Below are 18,087 nucleotides of genomic sequence, written 5' to 3'. Positions count from 1 at the left end.
CCTTCAGATCCATTGAAGATAGATTTCTAACAAACTGCAAATCATTTGAATACTTTAAAATATTTGTTTTGTATATTACAGTCCCTTGAAGGTCAATTTATTGTTTCTTTTTCATGTTTCTTTATGATGCTTTGTGCAAAGCTGTGTACATTTGGTGCTCAACAAACATTTGTTGAATTAAATTGAATCAACTAGGACATACTTTACATATTTAACACCTCCAATCCTTTATCTAAATTCTGCCAAACAACCGCTAGCTTCTTTAATCTTGATTCAAAGTCTTATTTTCTAACTTACAAGTTGTTTTAATTGGCATTTCTTGAAGCAGAAGAATAAAGGAAGTGGGAAGATGAGGGAGAGAAATGCAGGATGTAGGTGCTATGAAGATACCCAGAAAAGTTAAATCATGCATGTGATCTAAAGAAAAAAATATCTGAGAGCTACAAACCTCAGAGGGCTTGGGCATGCTTCCTGAAGCAGCAAAGGGTTTTATCCATTATATGAAAAGCATTTATCACATGGTCAGACTTTTCATTTTAAAGAAAATATGTTTTCTGAGTTTATAAAGGGCCTTTCTTCCTGATGCTGATTTTCCATCCATGTGGCAGCAATTTTAAGTTTGTCTGAGTGACAGCTAATGTTGCATCAGTGAGAACTGGAGAATGATAACTTCGAAAGAAATAGCCAAGAAACCCTTCAAGGTATCAAAAAGCTTTTGGTGAATAATCTTTTTTTGATTTAGAACCCTGTAAGAAAAGGGCTTTTCAAAGATGTCAGGAGTCTCACTGTCCTTTTCCTTCTGTCTCCCCATTCAGCCTTGGGTATTTATAGCACAGTAATGGCTATATTCTTTGTGCTCAGGGCAGAAGAATTTCATTTTCATTTCTTTTTAAAATTAATCATTCATATGGTAGGGAGAAGTTTTTTAAGGCAGACTTCACATTTTGATCTTCAACTTAGTTTGACATAGACATTTTTAGTTTGTTTTTATTTTCTATATAGCACTAAGATTTCATGGAGACTTTTTTTGAAAATGTCCAAAAGAATCTCAAATGACTGCCAATTACATGAATGGGTATGAAGATGCATTATCATTTTAGCATCCTGAGAAATTAATCACATGGTCAGAAATTTCTTCCTTCTACTCAATTGAATCTTTTTCAGTGTTACATGAGCCTATTTTTAAATGGTGCTCTGTGGAGTTGAAGTCAGACATTTTCTCATAAAAATGACCATTTTTCAAATGTTTATATATGCTGACACTGTAATAAGTAACTTACATATGCTTTTGATGAATATGTATTGGTATTATGAATATAGAGATGAAAACATTTAGATTAAATATTTTGCCAAAAATTACCTGAATGTGTATCAAGTTCTACATGACTTTTGTTATGGTTTGAATAGGAGGTATCCCCGCAAAACTCCTGTGTTTATTTGGGAATACCAGGAGGTGAGATGATTAGATTATGAGAGCTATGACCTCATCAGTTAACCTGGTTTCAATAGACTGAGTGGGTAGTAACTATAGGCAAGGAGGAGTGTGGCTGGAGGAGGTGGGCCCTGGGGCACGCCCTGGAGGGGCACATCTTCCCTGTGGCCCCTTTCCTCTCTAGCTCTCTGTTTCCTGACCTCTCCTTGAGCTGAACAGCTTTCCTCTGCTGCCCTTCCCCGTGATATCCTGCCTCACCTTGTGTCCAGACCAATACAGTTGGCCCCATATGGACTGAGACCTTTGAAACCTTGGGTACTAGATAAACTTGCCCTTCTCTGTTCTTGTCAGATATTTTTGGTCACAGGAATGTCAAACCCGACTAAAACAACTCTAAAGCTCATATTTTAATGAGTCTATTCTGCTGACTCCTGATGACAACTTTTCAAGTATGGAAACTATGAAGATGTAAACAATATTCTCTCTTTCTTTTTGTTTTGCCTGTGGGAACCTGGGTTGTCATTTATTTATGGTGGACAACGGTACTCTTCTCCAAGTGTACCTACAAGCATATGTTACAAGACCTACAGCATACATTATGACCATACAGATCTCACCACCATAATAATCCTTTAAGTCTGTTGAATTTTGGTTTTGTTTTGTTTTGTTTTTTTCTTCCCCAGACTTCCTTCCAATTTTGAATGCAAGTTTCAAGGTTTGTTTTCTATTGTCAAGGCTCTTCTTTACTTAGACTTTTTTCTAGGAGCAGAGTAGGATTGGCCATTTTTATTGATGTGCTCTGGAATTTGAAAATTGAGAGCTAGACAGATTCTATGTGACAGCATGTCTGTGTTTCAAAATGCTTGAATTTGACATTACCATGCTTTCTTTTGCTTGGTTAATTAGCTGTATTATCTTGATTGTACTACTTAGTTAAAAGAGGGTTGTTTTTGTTTCTCTTTTGTTTTTACTTTTCCAACCTAATATTCATTTTCAGGGAAATCTTTCTAACTTCCATTTTGGAGACTAATTATAAAAATTATGTTAAGGAAAATATGAATTCACTGCATTCTTTTTTGAAATCAATATTTATGTGTTATGTACTGTGGGCAATTATTGGCTACTAAAACAAAGCCTTAGCCTACATTCTAGAATAGTAGATAAAATTGTACATGATTATGATATGAACTGAATGTAAAAAGGGTCATAAGGGAGTTCATAAAATGAGTTCAGCAATTTCAGAGAAAGAAGATATTAACACTGCCCAATCATTGCTGGAGAATTCCTTGGAAAAGGGGACTTTTTTTTTTTTCTTTTTCCAAAGAAAATACACTCATTTTATCATTATAAATTCCACTTTCTGTAATAGAGAAGGTAGGATTTGAACAAGTGGGTGGAATATACCAAGGTGGAAAACATGTATTCTATCCATTCTAAATACAAACTATAAATTTTACCTTGAAAAATAAGATACATGAGTTTTTCGTCTGCTGTGTCTAATTTCATTGTAATTTAAGAGGGAAGGGGGAAGGTAAAAAGGGGCAGAAGGAAGATGGGGAAAAGAATGATAGGGAAGGAAGAAGCAAAGTCAAATACTTCGGCTAACTTTGACCACTCTAACATCTAGAGTAGTCACATAATTTCACAGTGTTTTCTCCTCTACTTTTAGTTGGTGTCTACATATAGAATTCAAATGTATATTTGCAAGCTTTTCATAGTTGATAATTCTTGCAAGTGTGTACACCCAGTCCTCTCATTCAATAATGCAGAGTGAGTCAGATTTCTCTTTTCAAGTAGTTCTTGGTCATTTAACTCTTAATGTACTCCATTCTCGAGAACAATCTCATCCCTATTCCAGACAACATTAGTTTGCTCTCAGGTGGCTAACAATTTTCTAAGAACCAATTTTATCATGTCATAGTACTGTTTTGTGCAAATGATAGTTAGCTTGTAAATGACAGGCAGTAACATTATAGTGTTTTAATGCTATTCAGATTGTGAATAGGCAGTAACATCATAGAGCTAGCCTGCTATTGAAATAGTAAAATAAATATTTTTATTGAAATGCTTTAAATGGTTGGGGAGTCATACATTGAAATAGAATAGAAAAGAGACACTTACTCAGAGATAAATTTGACAGGGGATCTCAGAGCTACTTCCTACATAATCATAGTGCAGGGAATGAGGGATCCTGTGATGGAATTTATAGCAATGGTTTAACCTTGAATGACTAAAATAAAGAAAGTAAGAAGGCTGAACATTTCATTACTTAAAAAAGGATACTTGAGGACTACTTGAACTGCTTGAATATAATTCAGCTTCTTTAGTTACAAGTGTGACCCCACCAAATCCCAGAGACTTCAAGCAGTGAGAAGTAGCTCCCTTTTAAATATCCTGACCCAGAGAGTAGGTGTGCAAAGATGAAGCACACATTTACTTCACCACATTGATGTGGAGGACTGTGATTGTAGCTGTTACTGCTTTCGTTTCTAACTTTGGTGGGGAAAAGAGAGAATACAAGAAGGCCAAAGTATAGAAAGAGGCCTAGACATATTCGTAGAGGTAGGGGAAAAGATTCACTTATACATTGCTGGTAGGACTGCAAGACACATCTTACAACATATCTCAAGATGTACTCTTTTCCCCACATTCTCACCAATATTTATTGTTATTGTACTCTTCATAATTGTCATCTGACTGCAGTGAGATGAAATCTCCGTGTAGTTTCAATATGCATTTCTCTAATTTCTAGAGATGTTGAACATTTTTTCGTATATTTGTTGACCATTTGTATTTCTTTCTTCTGGGAGGTGTCTGTTAAGTTCCTTTGCTTATTTATTAATTGGGTTATTTGTTTTATTGTGTAAGTGTTAAGTTCTTTCAGTGCAGTTTTCAGGTCTGAGGTGCAGGTGGCAAAGATTTTTTCCCATTCTGTAGGCTCTTTCTTGTGCCCTTCATTGTTTCCTTTGCTGTAAAGAAGTTTTTTAGTTTGATATAATCCCATTTACTGATTCTTGATTTTACTTCTTATACTTTAGGAGTCTTTTTGAGGAAGTTGTTTCCTAAGCTGACGTGATATAGAGTTGGACCTACATTTTATTCTAGAAGATACAGGGTTTCTGGTCTAATATCTAGGTCTTTTATCCACTTTGAGTTGAGTTTGATGGGGGTTAAATTTCATTCTGCTACATATGAATTTCCAGTTTATCCAGCACCATTTGTTGAAGAGGCTGTCTTTATTTCCATCAAATCTGAAGCTTGGTTTTTCTAGATGTAGTATTCTTGTTTGGCATCCATTTTCTTTCAGGGATCAGAATATATTAATACAAGACCACCTAGCTTTTAATGTCTGATCTGAGAAATCTGCTGAGACTTGGATTGGTTTCCCTTTGAATGTGATCTGTCATTTTTCTCTAGCAGCTTTTTAAATTTTATCCTTATTTTGTATGTTGGACATTTTCATAATGATGTGCCTGTTTTAGTTTTGTATATTTGGAGTACTGAAAGCCTCTTGTATTTGATTTTCCATTTCTTTTTTAGGGTTTGAGAAATTTTCTGATATTATTTCATTGAAAAGATTTTGTATTCCTTTGGTTTATATTACTGAGCCTTCATGTATTCCAATAAATCTTAAATTTGGTCTTTTTATTTTATATTTTTTGGAAATTATTTTCATGTTCTCTTGACATCTTTTCTCCAAGGTTAACTTTATTTTCCAGATTATATCTTTGCCTTCATTGCCTGAAACTCTGTGTTACAAGTGGTCTACTCTGCCAGTGATGCTTTACATTGAGTTTTTAATTTGGTTTATTGATTCCTTCATTTTGAGAATTTCCAATTGATTCTTCTTCAGGATTTCTATCTCCTTGTTGAAGTGATCTTTCACTTCTTGGATTTTCTCTCTGATTCACTCCTTATATGATCTTTTACCTCAAAGATGAATTTATGAAGTTTATAAATTCCTTCTGACATTTCCTCCAATGTGATATCATTGGATTCTGTTAATAAAGTATTTTGATTTTTTTTGGTATGGTTCATTCCCTTGCTTTTTTATGTTGTTTATATGTCTACCCATTTATCAGTAAGAATCCGAGGTGGCAGAGTTTCTTCCTGAAGATTTCTATTACTTCTACCCTATATATTCTTGAGGATTTATAGTACTTCATATATTAAGGGGAGACAAATAATAACAACAACAAATGCAATCAATATTCAGCATTGAACTAAATGCTTAGCTCCTATTTTGACATCTACAATGTTTATTGGCACTATAAACAGAAATGATATGGTAGGCAATTGCCAAGAGTCGAGATAGCATGTTTTCAAAAGGGTTTGCTGTTTCGAAAAAGATGTGATTCTACAACATGTACAACCAGAACAATGAGAAGTCATACTCCAAGTATGGATGATGTGTCAAAATGCATCCTACTATCATGTATAACTAATTTGAACAAATAATTTAAAAAGAGGTAAAGAAGGAGAATGCAGAGGAGATGTAGGATGTAATGAGATGGATGATAAGAAAGAATATTAGTAAAAAGTTAAGGGAAGAATGAAAGAGAGAACAAGGAAATTTGGCTGTTAGCAAAAGAAAAGAAAAAAAAAAGAGAATCAAGGGAAATATGAGAAAAGCAATATAAAACAAACAAATAAACAAAACCAATGTAAAACAAAACCAAGGTATACCAATCAAAAACCCCGGTCCATAAAAGACAGAATCAAGAAAATAACTGCCTTCAAAAATGCTTGAAATAAGAAGAATGAGACAGACATGTATATGATCAAATGTCCATGGACCACTCAGCACACAAGAGTTAAAAAAGAAAAAGGTTCTTGATGGAATTGTGATGATTGAAGAATTGTCTGTAATATTATGTGTTCGTTGTCAGTTCCCAATAGTGTTTCTTTCCATTTTTTTTTTTCTTTAGGTATGTTTTTTACGCAAGAGTAGTAGTCAGGGACTATCAGTTCCTTTTTTGTGTGGAAGTTGTTGCTGTTGCCAATTCTCAGGTTCCCTTCTTAGCAGTATGAGTTGGGGCAGATTGGAGGGAGTTATCTACTGCACTCATAGTGAGGGGGTGCTGTAGAGTTCTATGAAAGGGGTTCCCAGAGCTGGAGTGCATAGAGGTGAGTTTTGGGTCTAGCCAGGCCCATGTTGCTTTGTAGAATGATATTTGGTGAAGGTTTTAAGTCAGCACACCACCATAGAGTCTGACTGCCTTCTGTTCACACTGGCATCTATACTGCTTGAATCTCCCCCTGGATTCTGCTGGATGGGTGGAAGAGCCAGTCCTCCCACCACCAACCAGCCTCCCACAGCTCCCACATCTTGGTCACCTGGGTTCAATCCTAAAGCCCACATTCACTACCTACCTCCCAACCTAATCAAGGCTCGGTTGTCCCCAGTTGGCCCTGCAAATAGTGACATTCAAAGTGTAAGAGACACCCAGGTTCTTTCAGGTCTGAGTGTCTCAAATTCCACTGAATACAATACTCTCCATATTAGAATTTCACCTGGTTTTCTAGTCACACTGTGGGTCAAATGGTAGGCCTACTGCCAGGTCAGGTTTTTGGACCTAACTGGAATTACAGAGGTCTGCCTGGGTTTGAACCCATAGCCCCTGTCCTCTGTAGCACAGTAGAAAAAGTAGCAACTGGCTGTGCTCTCCTCAGGTCACTGGGAGATGTGCAGCATCCCTCTCGCACAAAAGCAAGTGCAGCTTACCCAGTGGATCAGCTTGACAATGTCGCTGATCACCATCCTCTCTGCTTCAAGATGCCCTGGTAACACCTGGTAACACCTGAAATGTGGGTTGTCAGTCTCTCAGACATGCCCACAGTGAATCTGCGTTGGCAGCCCAGTGACAGAGGTGAGAAAGGTTGGTTAGTAGGTTAGTTAGTTGGTTTGTCTGTTTGTTTAATTCTATTGAAGATTCGGTGTCTCTAGGCCATTCTGAGAGTCTAGCATTAAATCCCAGTAGGATTTCTTTTTCTTTCTTTTTTTTTCCCTTTCTTCCTTTCCTTCCTTTTGCCCTTCCCCTTTCTCTTTTGTCCTTTCCTTCCTTTTCCCCTTTCCCCGTTCCCCTTTCTTCAAAGAGAAGCTCTTTTTCCTCTTTCCTGGTTCTACCCGATAGAGCAATTTGGAAAGTAACCTTTTTTACTCCACCATCTTAACCTGACTTCAGATTATGCTTATTTTAGTATTTGGTGAAATAAATTGTGAGAGATGTAAGATAATGGGGAAAATAATTCCACTATCATATTTCATGCTCACAAAATACATCCTGCACCATAATGTATCTTTACTTTTAGTGAATATGTTTTTAAGGGACAAACCTTAGCAACCTCTTGGGATGAGACTTTGGAGTTGTAGACTTTCTGTTGTTTTTGTTTGATTGCTTCTTATTCTCTCGAAAACACAAAATAATTATAATTTTATAAAACACAGTAAAAATTTCTAAGAATCATTATTTTATTCTCACTTCCAGGTTTTCCAAATTACTGAGAAGTATTTGAGGACTTTGTTTTCTAGTATAAAAAAATTTTGTCATGTCATTTTAGCACAATTGCAATAAATACTAGTTATGTAGCCTTCTTAGGATTAGAAAGAAAAGATCAGGATGTAAGAACATATATCTGGCTCTCTTTGCCCAGCTGTTTTCCTGAATAAAGAAATGGAGGCTTCAAACAGAAGCCAGATGAATGCATTGGAAATTGAAAATAAATAATTACAATCATGTTATTTTTCCTTTTTCTTCTCATTTTATTTCATTTAATAAAGTACATTATCTCTTTGTACCTGCTTTTGCCTTAGGAGTTAGAGAAAGATGAAAATATTTTACTATCTGTTCTCAAATTATGAGCCGTTGTTTCCAAAGAAAGTCAAAACTCATGTATATTATCACATTATTGTTCTCAGGGGATTGCAGTCACCATAGTGATTGTAATTACATGGCTTCATTAACTTTATACATTCTACCTGTTATGGGGGGCTCACATTAACAAAATTTGCATATACAGGAAATGAATGTCATTTGCAGGGAGCTAATGTCATTAAACATTTAGGCAGTCCCTATCAGGCAAGGGGGTTTCCACTGGGATATGCTTTTCAGCATGCCCTTTATAGTTATTGTGGGCACAGGAATATATTTCCAAAGCATGAAAAGTAAAACCTTTAGAGGAAAATATTAGAAAGCAACAACTGTTTTAAGAAACCTTATTTATGCTGAAATTTCAAATTACTGATACCAAGAACACACAATCAGAAATAATATGGTTCTGAAAAATGTAAATGTGTTTCAATATTTTGGGAGCTCTTGCACATTATAAATATTTTTGTGGATGTGCATGTTTATATATGTGCGTACTTCCTAGAACAACTGAATAGATTTTTTTGAAAACAACTATTGTTATGCATGTAATATGGGTATTTTTCGATTTTTATTTGACCACTTTAATCTATCAACAATCAATATTAAAAAGTTCTAGTGTAATTTCAAGGTAAGAAATCACATTTAGAAAGTGACAAACAAAAGTAAAATAAAAAATGTAAAGGAAATGAACATTTTAAGTAATATATCCATACTTAATGCCCTAAGATGAATGCATTTCTGACATTTTGAAGAGCAGGATAATAATAAAGGCTTCATATACCTTTTCTGTTTGGAGTACATGTTCTTGACCTTTTGGAAACAGGTCTGAGTTCTGAGTATTTGAGAGAGGAAACCTCCACAGGGGGAGTAGGTGGGAACTGCTTTCCTTACTACAGAATGAATGCAGACCCTCACACACCTTCCCCAGCACCATCCAAGGAACTGTATATCCTGCCTCCCTAATTCCTATTAGCCATACTAGGATCAATATCAACTATTGGGAATAAAACCATTAACAACAACAAAGCACTTTTGTACAAAGGGGAAAGGAGTGATATTTGCCATATGGCAGTGACTGTAGTAATTCCTAGGGAGCTGCCTTGAAAATCAGATTCAAAACAACTCATAATTTCTTTTTAGCTTTTAAAATTCATAGTAGTTCACAATAATAGGGAAATTACCCATTTTCTGGTACAAAATTACATCCTAGGGAATTACATTACACATGTAAATTATGGTGGACTCTTTTCAATCTGTACCTTTTTGGGTTAATTAATTCTTCAAGAGAGGTGATGTATGTCAGTATTGGATGAAAAAAATCACTTTATACAGGCAATTCACATTCAATTACATTTGAAAGCAACAGAGTTAACAATGACAGAGTTCAGCAATAGCTGGAAAAATCAGATTTTCATCAAATTATTCCTACATTTACTGAAATTTTCTCTATCTGATTAAGAAGTTGACAAAATTAATGTTAAATAATTTAGAAGAATGAATACATTGAGCTAATGAACCAAACTTTACTTTTCCTTTTCTTCCATGAAAACAATTTTGATCTCCTTTTGACTGAGATATATAGAATGGACTTTTCTGGGGTAAAAGTAGTGAGCTTTTGGGTCAAAATTACAATCTCATGTGTTGGCACAACATCTTGTAAGTTAATTTATGTTTGCTTCTAAATGAAAGTGACCCCAAATCAATTGTTTTCCTTTTCAATGGTTTGTGTACTTGCTATTAATTTTGGATACTGTAATCAATGCCTGTTTGGACATGTTGAGGAAATACACACACACACACACACACACACACACACACACACACACACACACACTCACATAAAAAAACAAAGTAAACAAAAAAAACCCCTGTTCTAGTTTGTTTATTGTTTAAAGATATAACTGAAGTTTATAGACTCCTTTTAAGTCCATCAACAACCTTTAAAAGGACAAACTTTTAAAAGTGTCGGTCAGTTTAAAAAAACTTTTTTTGAAGTGCATATACTGTTCTAACTCATTTTTTGGCAATCATAGCTGTATCCTAAAAATTAGATAGTAAAACTTAAAAAAATGCCTATGCTTTGGTGCCACTTCAAATTTATTGCGTCTGAGTTTCTGAAAGTGAGATCAGATTAATATTTTCATAGTTTCACAGGGTTTCTGATGTTTGTCACCATTTGAGCACCACTGTTCTGGTTTGAACAACTTAAAGACATGAATGACAAGCTTTCTATGTCCTCTTGGACATTTAGGAAATAATTTTCTTTTTAAAACAAAAATCCCTACAATATAATTTTATTAGGTATATCCTTCATGGTATACATTAGATCTCTAGACTTATTAATCTTACATATCTGCTGCTTTTTATCTTTCACACTATGTCCTTCTATATTTCTAACTTACCTCTCATTCTTGCCCCCAGTGACCAATGTTTTGTTATCTAACTCTGCATATTTGACAATTTTTGTTTGCATTTTGCACATAAGTGAAATCACGCATTATTTTTCTTTCCATTTCTGTCTTTTTTCACTTAGTATAATGTCCTCCAGGTACATCCATGTTATGACAGGATATTTTTCTTTTTTATAGCCTAATAATAGTAGTCCATTGTGTTTGTGTGTGTGGTATAGAAAAGAAGTGAAACATAGAAAGTAACTACACTGAAAACACTTTGTAAAGGTCAGATGAGTAATAAAGAAAAAGTACAAATCTGAAAGTTGGATCTGTGGAAGCAATGATGGGACTTGATATGGTGGTAGTGGTTGTGTGAAGATGGAGTTTTCCAGAGGAAATGACAATTACCTGATGATCATATGCCCTCATACCCCTTCCTGTCAGGGGCCAAGACATTCCATACACCAAGCTTGGCTGAGGAGGAATTTGAAATCCCACCATCTCCTTGCATTCTGATTCTACACTGACAATCTCTGATGTGATTGACCACTTTGATGTCCTGGCAGACCTTTCCTCCTTACAAGATGGCAGTTTTGCAGCCCAGTGTGGGGTCCAGAAAACGGGCTTGCCTTTGATGATGACCCATTGCTTGATGGAGCAGGGTGGGGGACTCCTGAGTGGGTGCTAGACCATGTACTCAAGCCATTCTGTAGAAACTCAGTATAGTAATTGATGTACAAATGATAGACATGCCCTCTGGATTGATGGGGCATAGCCAGTTGACCACTATTGATCAGTCAGAACTGAGTTCTCAACTTGGTGTGAGTTTAGTGGGTGGCACCATCTTGCTACCTGCCCAATCATCTGAGAATTTTCTTTCAACCACCCTTTCACCTAATAGTTCATTTCATGAGGACATTGTTGAAGATTTCTGGAAGCAACTCCTAGTCAAAAGACAGTGGTAATGGAAAAAAGCAGATGACCCCATAGAAGAGAAAAAAGGAAAATCCTAATAAATCTCACAAACCAGTTTCAGCATATGTTTTATTCTTTCATGATACACAGGCTATCATCAAGGGACAGAATCCTAATGCCACTTTTGGAGAGGTTTCAAAGATTGTGGCTTCCATGTGGGACAGTCTTGGAGAGGAGCAAAAGCAGGTATATAAGAGGAAAATTAAGCTTCCAAGAAAGAGTATCTGAAGGCTCTGGCTGCTTATAAAGATAATCAAGATTGTCAGGCCACTGTAGGAAGAGTGGAATTGGATCCAGTGCCACCACCATAGATTCCTTTGCCACCTCCTGTGGCTACTGTCTCAATAGTGGCTTTGCCCTTTCACCTTGCATTGTTGCTAACTCCACTCTTTCATCCTATGTGGCAAGCCAGATACATTCTGGGGTTGAAGGTCAGCCCAATATCACCAAATTGATCATGAAATAGATGTTGCCCTCTTCATCTTGTCTCAGGATGGGATGGTTACTGTTATCCCAGCCACAGTGGTGATACCCCAGAGGCTCCAATTAGGCCAAACTTGTACAGTTACTATCCAATCCAGCCAACAAGCCCACATTGTCACTAGGTCATGTTGCAGGTAACAGCAGTAGCTGCTGCTTGTATGGAACTGCCTTCACCCCAACTACAGCCCTCTCCATTACAACAGATGCCCCAGTCCCTAACTCAACAGCAACTTAGCATTCTGTAGTAGCCTCCTCCACTTCAGGCCATGAAACAGCTTCCACCTCAGAAAGTTTGAATCAATTTACAACAGCTACCTCCTCAGCGGAGCAGGATTGTGCCTCCACCCACTTCGAAAATGCTGACTACCTTAGTCCCACCAGCTGTAGAAAGCAGTCCTGAGGCCCATCAGTAAAGGAAACGTCCCCGAGACCATCTGTGAAATGATTACAGATACACTTCCTAAAGTTGAATCTCCTTTTCAGATGGATGTTGAGTTTGTGAGTGGTTCTCCTGTGACTGTCACCCCAGACTGGCTCCCATCGCGAGTAAGGATTGGGACCCTTCAATTTGTCATTCCCTAGTTGTATCCTCTATTATAAACTAATAATAGTAAGAAAAGTGTCTTCCTGAGTTTCGTGATCCTTTTATAGCACATTCACACCTGAGGTAAGTATCATGAGAGCCCAGATGTATACCTGTTTGGTTAGAAGTAGAGGTGGCTTGGATTTACAATTAGCTTCTAAAATTGGGGTAATCTTGTGAGATGAGGCCCTAAACTTGTGGGATCTGATGCTAACTCCAGGTAAATAGTGTCAGAATTAAATTGAATTGAACAGTCGGACACTTAGTAGATGACTGCAGAGAACTGGTGTCAGGAAGAGGTGGGGAAAAAAAAGCTTCTCATTTGGTGTCCAAAATGTATATAAACAGTAAACAGTTCAGGTGATCACACATTACGTTGTATTCATCCTATGTACCACATTCATAATCTAAATATCATGTCCACAAGTTAGTTAAAATGAATTGTGATCTTCTGTGTGCTAGCACAGGAATTGGTCCTGGGAAATTCAAGGCAAGTCAGGAGTCTGAGAATATCTTACTAGATTTGAATTTTGGTTGTTAATTGGTGAATGTGTTGATTTGTTATTGGTAGTGGGAGGGATAATGACTGTGGAGATCAAGAAAGTAGAAAGTGAGTTATTTTCAGAGTTGAGGTAGTGACAGAGCTACATTTCATTAGATAACTTGTGCAGCACCAGAAACAGTGTTTTTATTATTTTATTTTTAGTGTTTACCATGGTGCCTACACACGGTAGATATTCAATCCGTATTTGACGAATTGTGCTAAAATTCCAAAGAGATGATTTACTAGTCAAACATTAAGTAAGTTCAGATGAGGAGCTATAAAATGAGATGAATATCAGGAATAGTGGTTATTAAGCAAAGGCTGATTTGAAGTAGGTAAACCACAATGAAACCAACTTTTCCAGGAGACAGAATAAGTGAGGTGCTCTGACTGAACTTTCTTTTATCTAAAACGATCCTTCCACATGTCTTATCTTAGGCAGAAAACACCCAGGGAGAATATTTTAGAGGGAATATACAATACTGTTTTCCTTTCCAATGATTGGTCAGGGTGATGGACAAACAAACAACAACACTCCACACATTGAGGGGAGTGGATCATTCTCATTAGAGGTTTTTATTGGTAGTACATCAGGTAGGTTTGACATTCTACCAGCAAATGGCACCAGTAAGCAATAAACAGACATCCAAGTGGGTAGTAGGGCACAGGAAAAAATTTTCAGAACTATAATAAATTGTAGTTTATTAAGGCAGGACTCAAGTATGAGGAGAAAAGCCAGTCAGAGTGTGACTATGGTCAAGGTAGATTTGATTCTTATTTATACTTTAGGTTTTGCAAAAGACATTGAGGAAACTTAAGAGATGCACAGCCTAGCATGACCTTGTAGCTGTATTATAGCTGATGTAATATCATGCTACTTTATGACTAATTTGCTTAATTTAGCATTTATGCATAGCTTGCATTTTCATTTAAATTAAAAAATTCTCTTTGTGGAAAAACTCCCATCAGTTGAGCACTGTGTATGTGTATAAATGTGTGTGTGTGTGTTTGTGTGTGTGTGTGTGTGGTTGTGTATGTATGTAATATAACCCCACGTTTTGGTACAGTATTACCAATTTAATAAGCCTTCAAGAAGTATTTGTGGAATTGACATGTTTTTTCATGTTGCATAGGTAAAGTTGAATTTCCTAAATTAAAAAGTTAAAGTAAAATGTAGTCATGTTGTCATTAAAGGAAATAAACTCATCAGAACATGCTGAATCCCATAAATGAATTAATTTTGTTTCATATAGCAATAAGTTTAGCAGAGATGTGGAAATACTTCTGTCTTTCTTGGAACACTTGGTTGCAGCCATCTTTATGGGTTTAAGATGTTTTGTGAAATCTATACCTTTACATTTTATGAAAGGAGAATAAAGCTTTTCTCAATTGACTTGATACATTGAAGAGAATTGCATAGATAATCTTCCTTTATTACATTCAATGGTCCAAGGCACAGGGTAGTTTAAAAATGTTCTTTTACGAATGCTGCTGTTTAAGAAGGTGTGTACTAAATAGCATTACTAGAGATCTTTTTACTGTCTTTCCATTGAAAAAGGCAACTTTTAAAGAAAAGTAAGTACTTCTATGATATGAACTTTGTCAAAAATCAAATGACCATATGGGATTTACTCTTCATGTCCTTCCTTACAATTCATAGTTCTTTCAGTGCCTCACAATGAAAATGGTGGTGCCCCGGGAACCTATATCAGAGCCAACATCTATTATGACATATTTAGTTCCTATGTAATGCCTCCTCCTTATTAGCATTAATTATGTGGTAAAGGAAATTGGATGATTCATAAAAGCAGAAAGCATTTGGCTTGACCACATTATACAGCAGTGCAAATAAGAATTCTTAATACTGTTTAACAAATGACTTTTTCACTCTTCATTAAAGCCCCTTGTTGCCATCCAATCTTGATTTTAGAAATTAAAGCTAACAACCAGATTGAGAGAATCAGGAAAGTGACAGCATGGGGCAAAGACTCAAAGCCACAACTAACAGCATGAAGCAAAGTGAACCTCAAGCTATTGCAGCTCTCAGAGAAGGCTGGGAAGGGGAGGGACGAATTTGCAGGGAAACTCAATTATAGCAACCCTCAGCTATAGGAAAGTACTTGTGAATGTTGACATGAAAGCTTTTCCCTTAATGTTTTAATTAAATACCTAGAAGCCAACGCTTCTTCTCAGTTAGTGTCAGAACACTGCTTCTTGGTGGATAAATGTTTACAGCAAAGGCTCAACTGAGGGTTTCTACAAACATGGCTCTAAGAACTGAGAAAGCTTTCGCTGAGGCACTTGAGATCAAGAAAGCAGTAGTGATTATAAACTAGCAGTACAATGCAGGACGGTTTAATCCACCCAAATGTCAGTTTCTGGTGTGCACGTTGGCAATCCCACCTTCATCTTCAAACAAAAGGGCATTGGTTAGTCATCTGTTTAATTCTCTAGCTTCAGTGTGTCATTTGGATGTTGAAGGAAAATCCCTTGATTCAGTCTGCCATTTCTGACAGCCTCCCTCTAGACCCCATTAATAAGCCTTTTAGAGAACAGAATGCAAAGTAGGCAGCAGGCAGTCTACAATCAAAATGGAGATAGGATAGACAGTAGAAATGTCTTCTCTTCGTAAAGATGGTGTTTAGGTGACCTTTGTTGAAGATGGATATATGTATATATATGTGTGTATATATATATTTAATTAAAATTATTTCTTTCAAGATATTAAAGCAACATTTGCTATGTGGTAGATTTGGGAGGTCATTTGGAATTTGGGAGTTTATGATAGGATACAGAAAAACTCAAGTGATATTTACAAAATGTGCAAACAATGGCACAGACAGGGAGCCAGGCTGGCTTTGGGCATGCCTGGGGAATATCCTTCAGAAAACAAATATGCCACTCTTTAATGTTGGTTTGAATCTCATTATAAAATTGCAAGTGAAATGAGGCACACTTTGCCTCTGAACAGTGATTCCAGAAGCAATGCAACTATTCTCTAATGAAGCAATCCCATTAAAATTTGTAAGATTTAAACATGTTTCAAAAGCACACCATTGAATTATGGGATCTTTCTGGGATCTTTCGTTTGAAACTTATTTTCCATTTCTCATATGTTAATTTCTGGTTGGCTTTCTGTGTGTGTATGAATGTGTGTATATTCTGCGAAGATTTGTTTTATGTGTCACATGCAAACTGATGGCTCAGGTCTCTGGAGAAACCCCCTAGCAAATAACCTTTCCCCAGGCTTTGCCATGTCCAAAAAAATTCCAGAATGCACAATTTCCAGAGATTCATGTTCTACTAAGAATAGAAAACTTTAAAGGAAGCATCACTATCTGATCTCTTGTGGAAATTCTCCATTAAATGGACAAGGTCTTTTATGGTCAGAGACTGGACTGGAATCTCTTGTGCTGATTTCAATGCAATTCCAGGTCTTTTAAAACATTTTACTGGCATATATTAATTACACAGAATAGTGGGTTTCAGTATGGCATATTTATACATGCATGTAACATGATTTTATTGTAATCAAAGATTAAGAAGCAAGACTGCAAAGAAGTGAAGATCATTTATTACCAGGGTTATCACTTTTATTTATTGAGGAGCACCAGGGAAGTCACTTACTTTTTATGCATGTGGCCCTCTAGTAAAACGCTAATAAAGCTTTTATGTAGTTTTTTTAAATCTCAGTAAGCCATTTAGGCATGCATTTTAGAACATACAAAGGTAAAAATAGCTGTTTTCAGTTAGGAATTTGTTTCTAAGCTATCATTTAATTAGAATACACATTAACCTGAATTCACTTAGGTAAAATAACAAAACCATATTTTCTAAGAGTATGTGAACAAATGTATAGACAGAATGGGTACTTAAGGAAGTCATAGCCTGTATGCAATGGTTAGTAAGTATTGGAGATTAGATCATTTCTGTTAAAAGTTCAATTGCATATACCCACATGTGTGTGTTTGTGCCCAGAAAAAGCAATTTATTTTCAAAAGAAAGATATTAAAACATTGACTACCTTAAGTTCACCCTAGTTTCTGTGGACTGGTGAACATTACTTCTTGTTTGTCCTGTAATTAGGAGTGGTTAACAGGTGCATCTGTTCCGGAGGCGCCCTTAACTGTACCTTGTTGAAGCATCTGTTCTTTGAGGGATTGTATTGAAGATGAGACTGGTAAGTCATTTATGATTGTCCTATCACATTTTCATGATAGATTCTATAAAAATATTTTGTTAATAATTCAAATGGCAGTGTTTATCTTATTCATTTTCATCTCAGGCTTTAGGGTTTTAAAAACTTGCTCATTTCATTAGAAAACTCACTTGGTAGAGCTATTTATAGGTTCAGAGGAAAGTTAGTTTCTGTATCATTTTTAATAGAACTCGAGAAAAGTATCCTACCTTTTTATTATGTGCAACATAATCCAGGTGATAAATAACTTATTTTTAAATTATTTTTGAACGCTATGTGGTAACTTGTATTACATCTAAAGAAAACGTCATTATGCTTCGGGGATGTCCTTTGTAGAAAAACATATTTTAAAATATCTTAATTTAACTTTGCATTTGAATGTCTAATCCATTACTCAGGGTGGTTTCTTGCTTCTTGCAGCCCTAAAGTAATAGGAAGAAAAAGTTGACAAGTTGCTGTTATTCACTATAAATCACGGCTTTGCCCATGGAGTGAACTCTGTTGACTCCCAGTATAAGGCCCCGTCTGGGAAGACTGTAAAGTATGAGGACATCCTTCTACTAACAGAGCAGCAACTAGACTAGGCAGAGTAAAAGCAGGTATGCAG

The 18,087-nt window shown here is 36.1% G+C and overlaps 1 pseudogene across 1 annotated transcript; it reads left to right on the top strand.

Annotated features, from left to right (window-relative positions):
* Positions 1–11,075: 11,075 nt before the first annotated feature.
* LOC306667632 (TOX high mobility group box family member 4-like) lies at positions 11,076–12,737 on the top strand (annotated as a pseudogene). The gene has a single exon. The product of its transcript is annotated as a TOX high mobility group box family member 4-like (transcript).
* Positions 12,738–18,087: the final 5,350 nt, after the last annotated feature.

This window comes from Sciurus vulgaris, assembly GCF_902686455.1.
Source record: "Sciurus vulgaris genome assembly, chromosome: 8".
Taxonomy (NCBI): Eukaryota; Metazoa; Chordata; class Mammalia; order Rodentia; family Sciuridae; genus Sciurus; species Sciurus vulgaris.
This window is presented reverse-complemented; position numbering and strand designations above follow the sequence as displayed.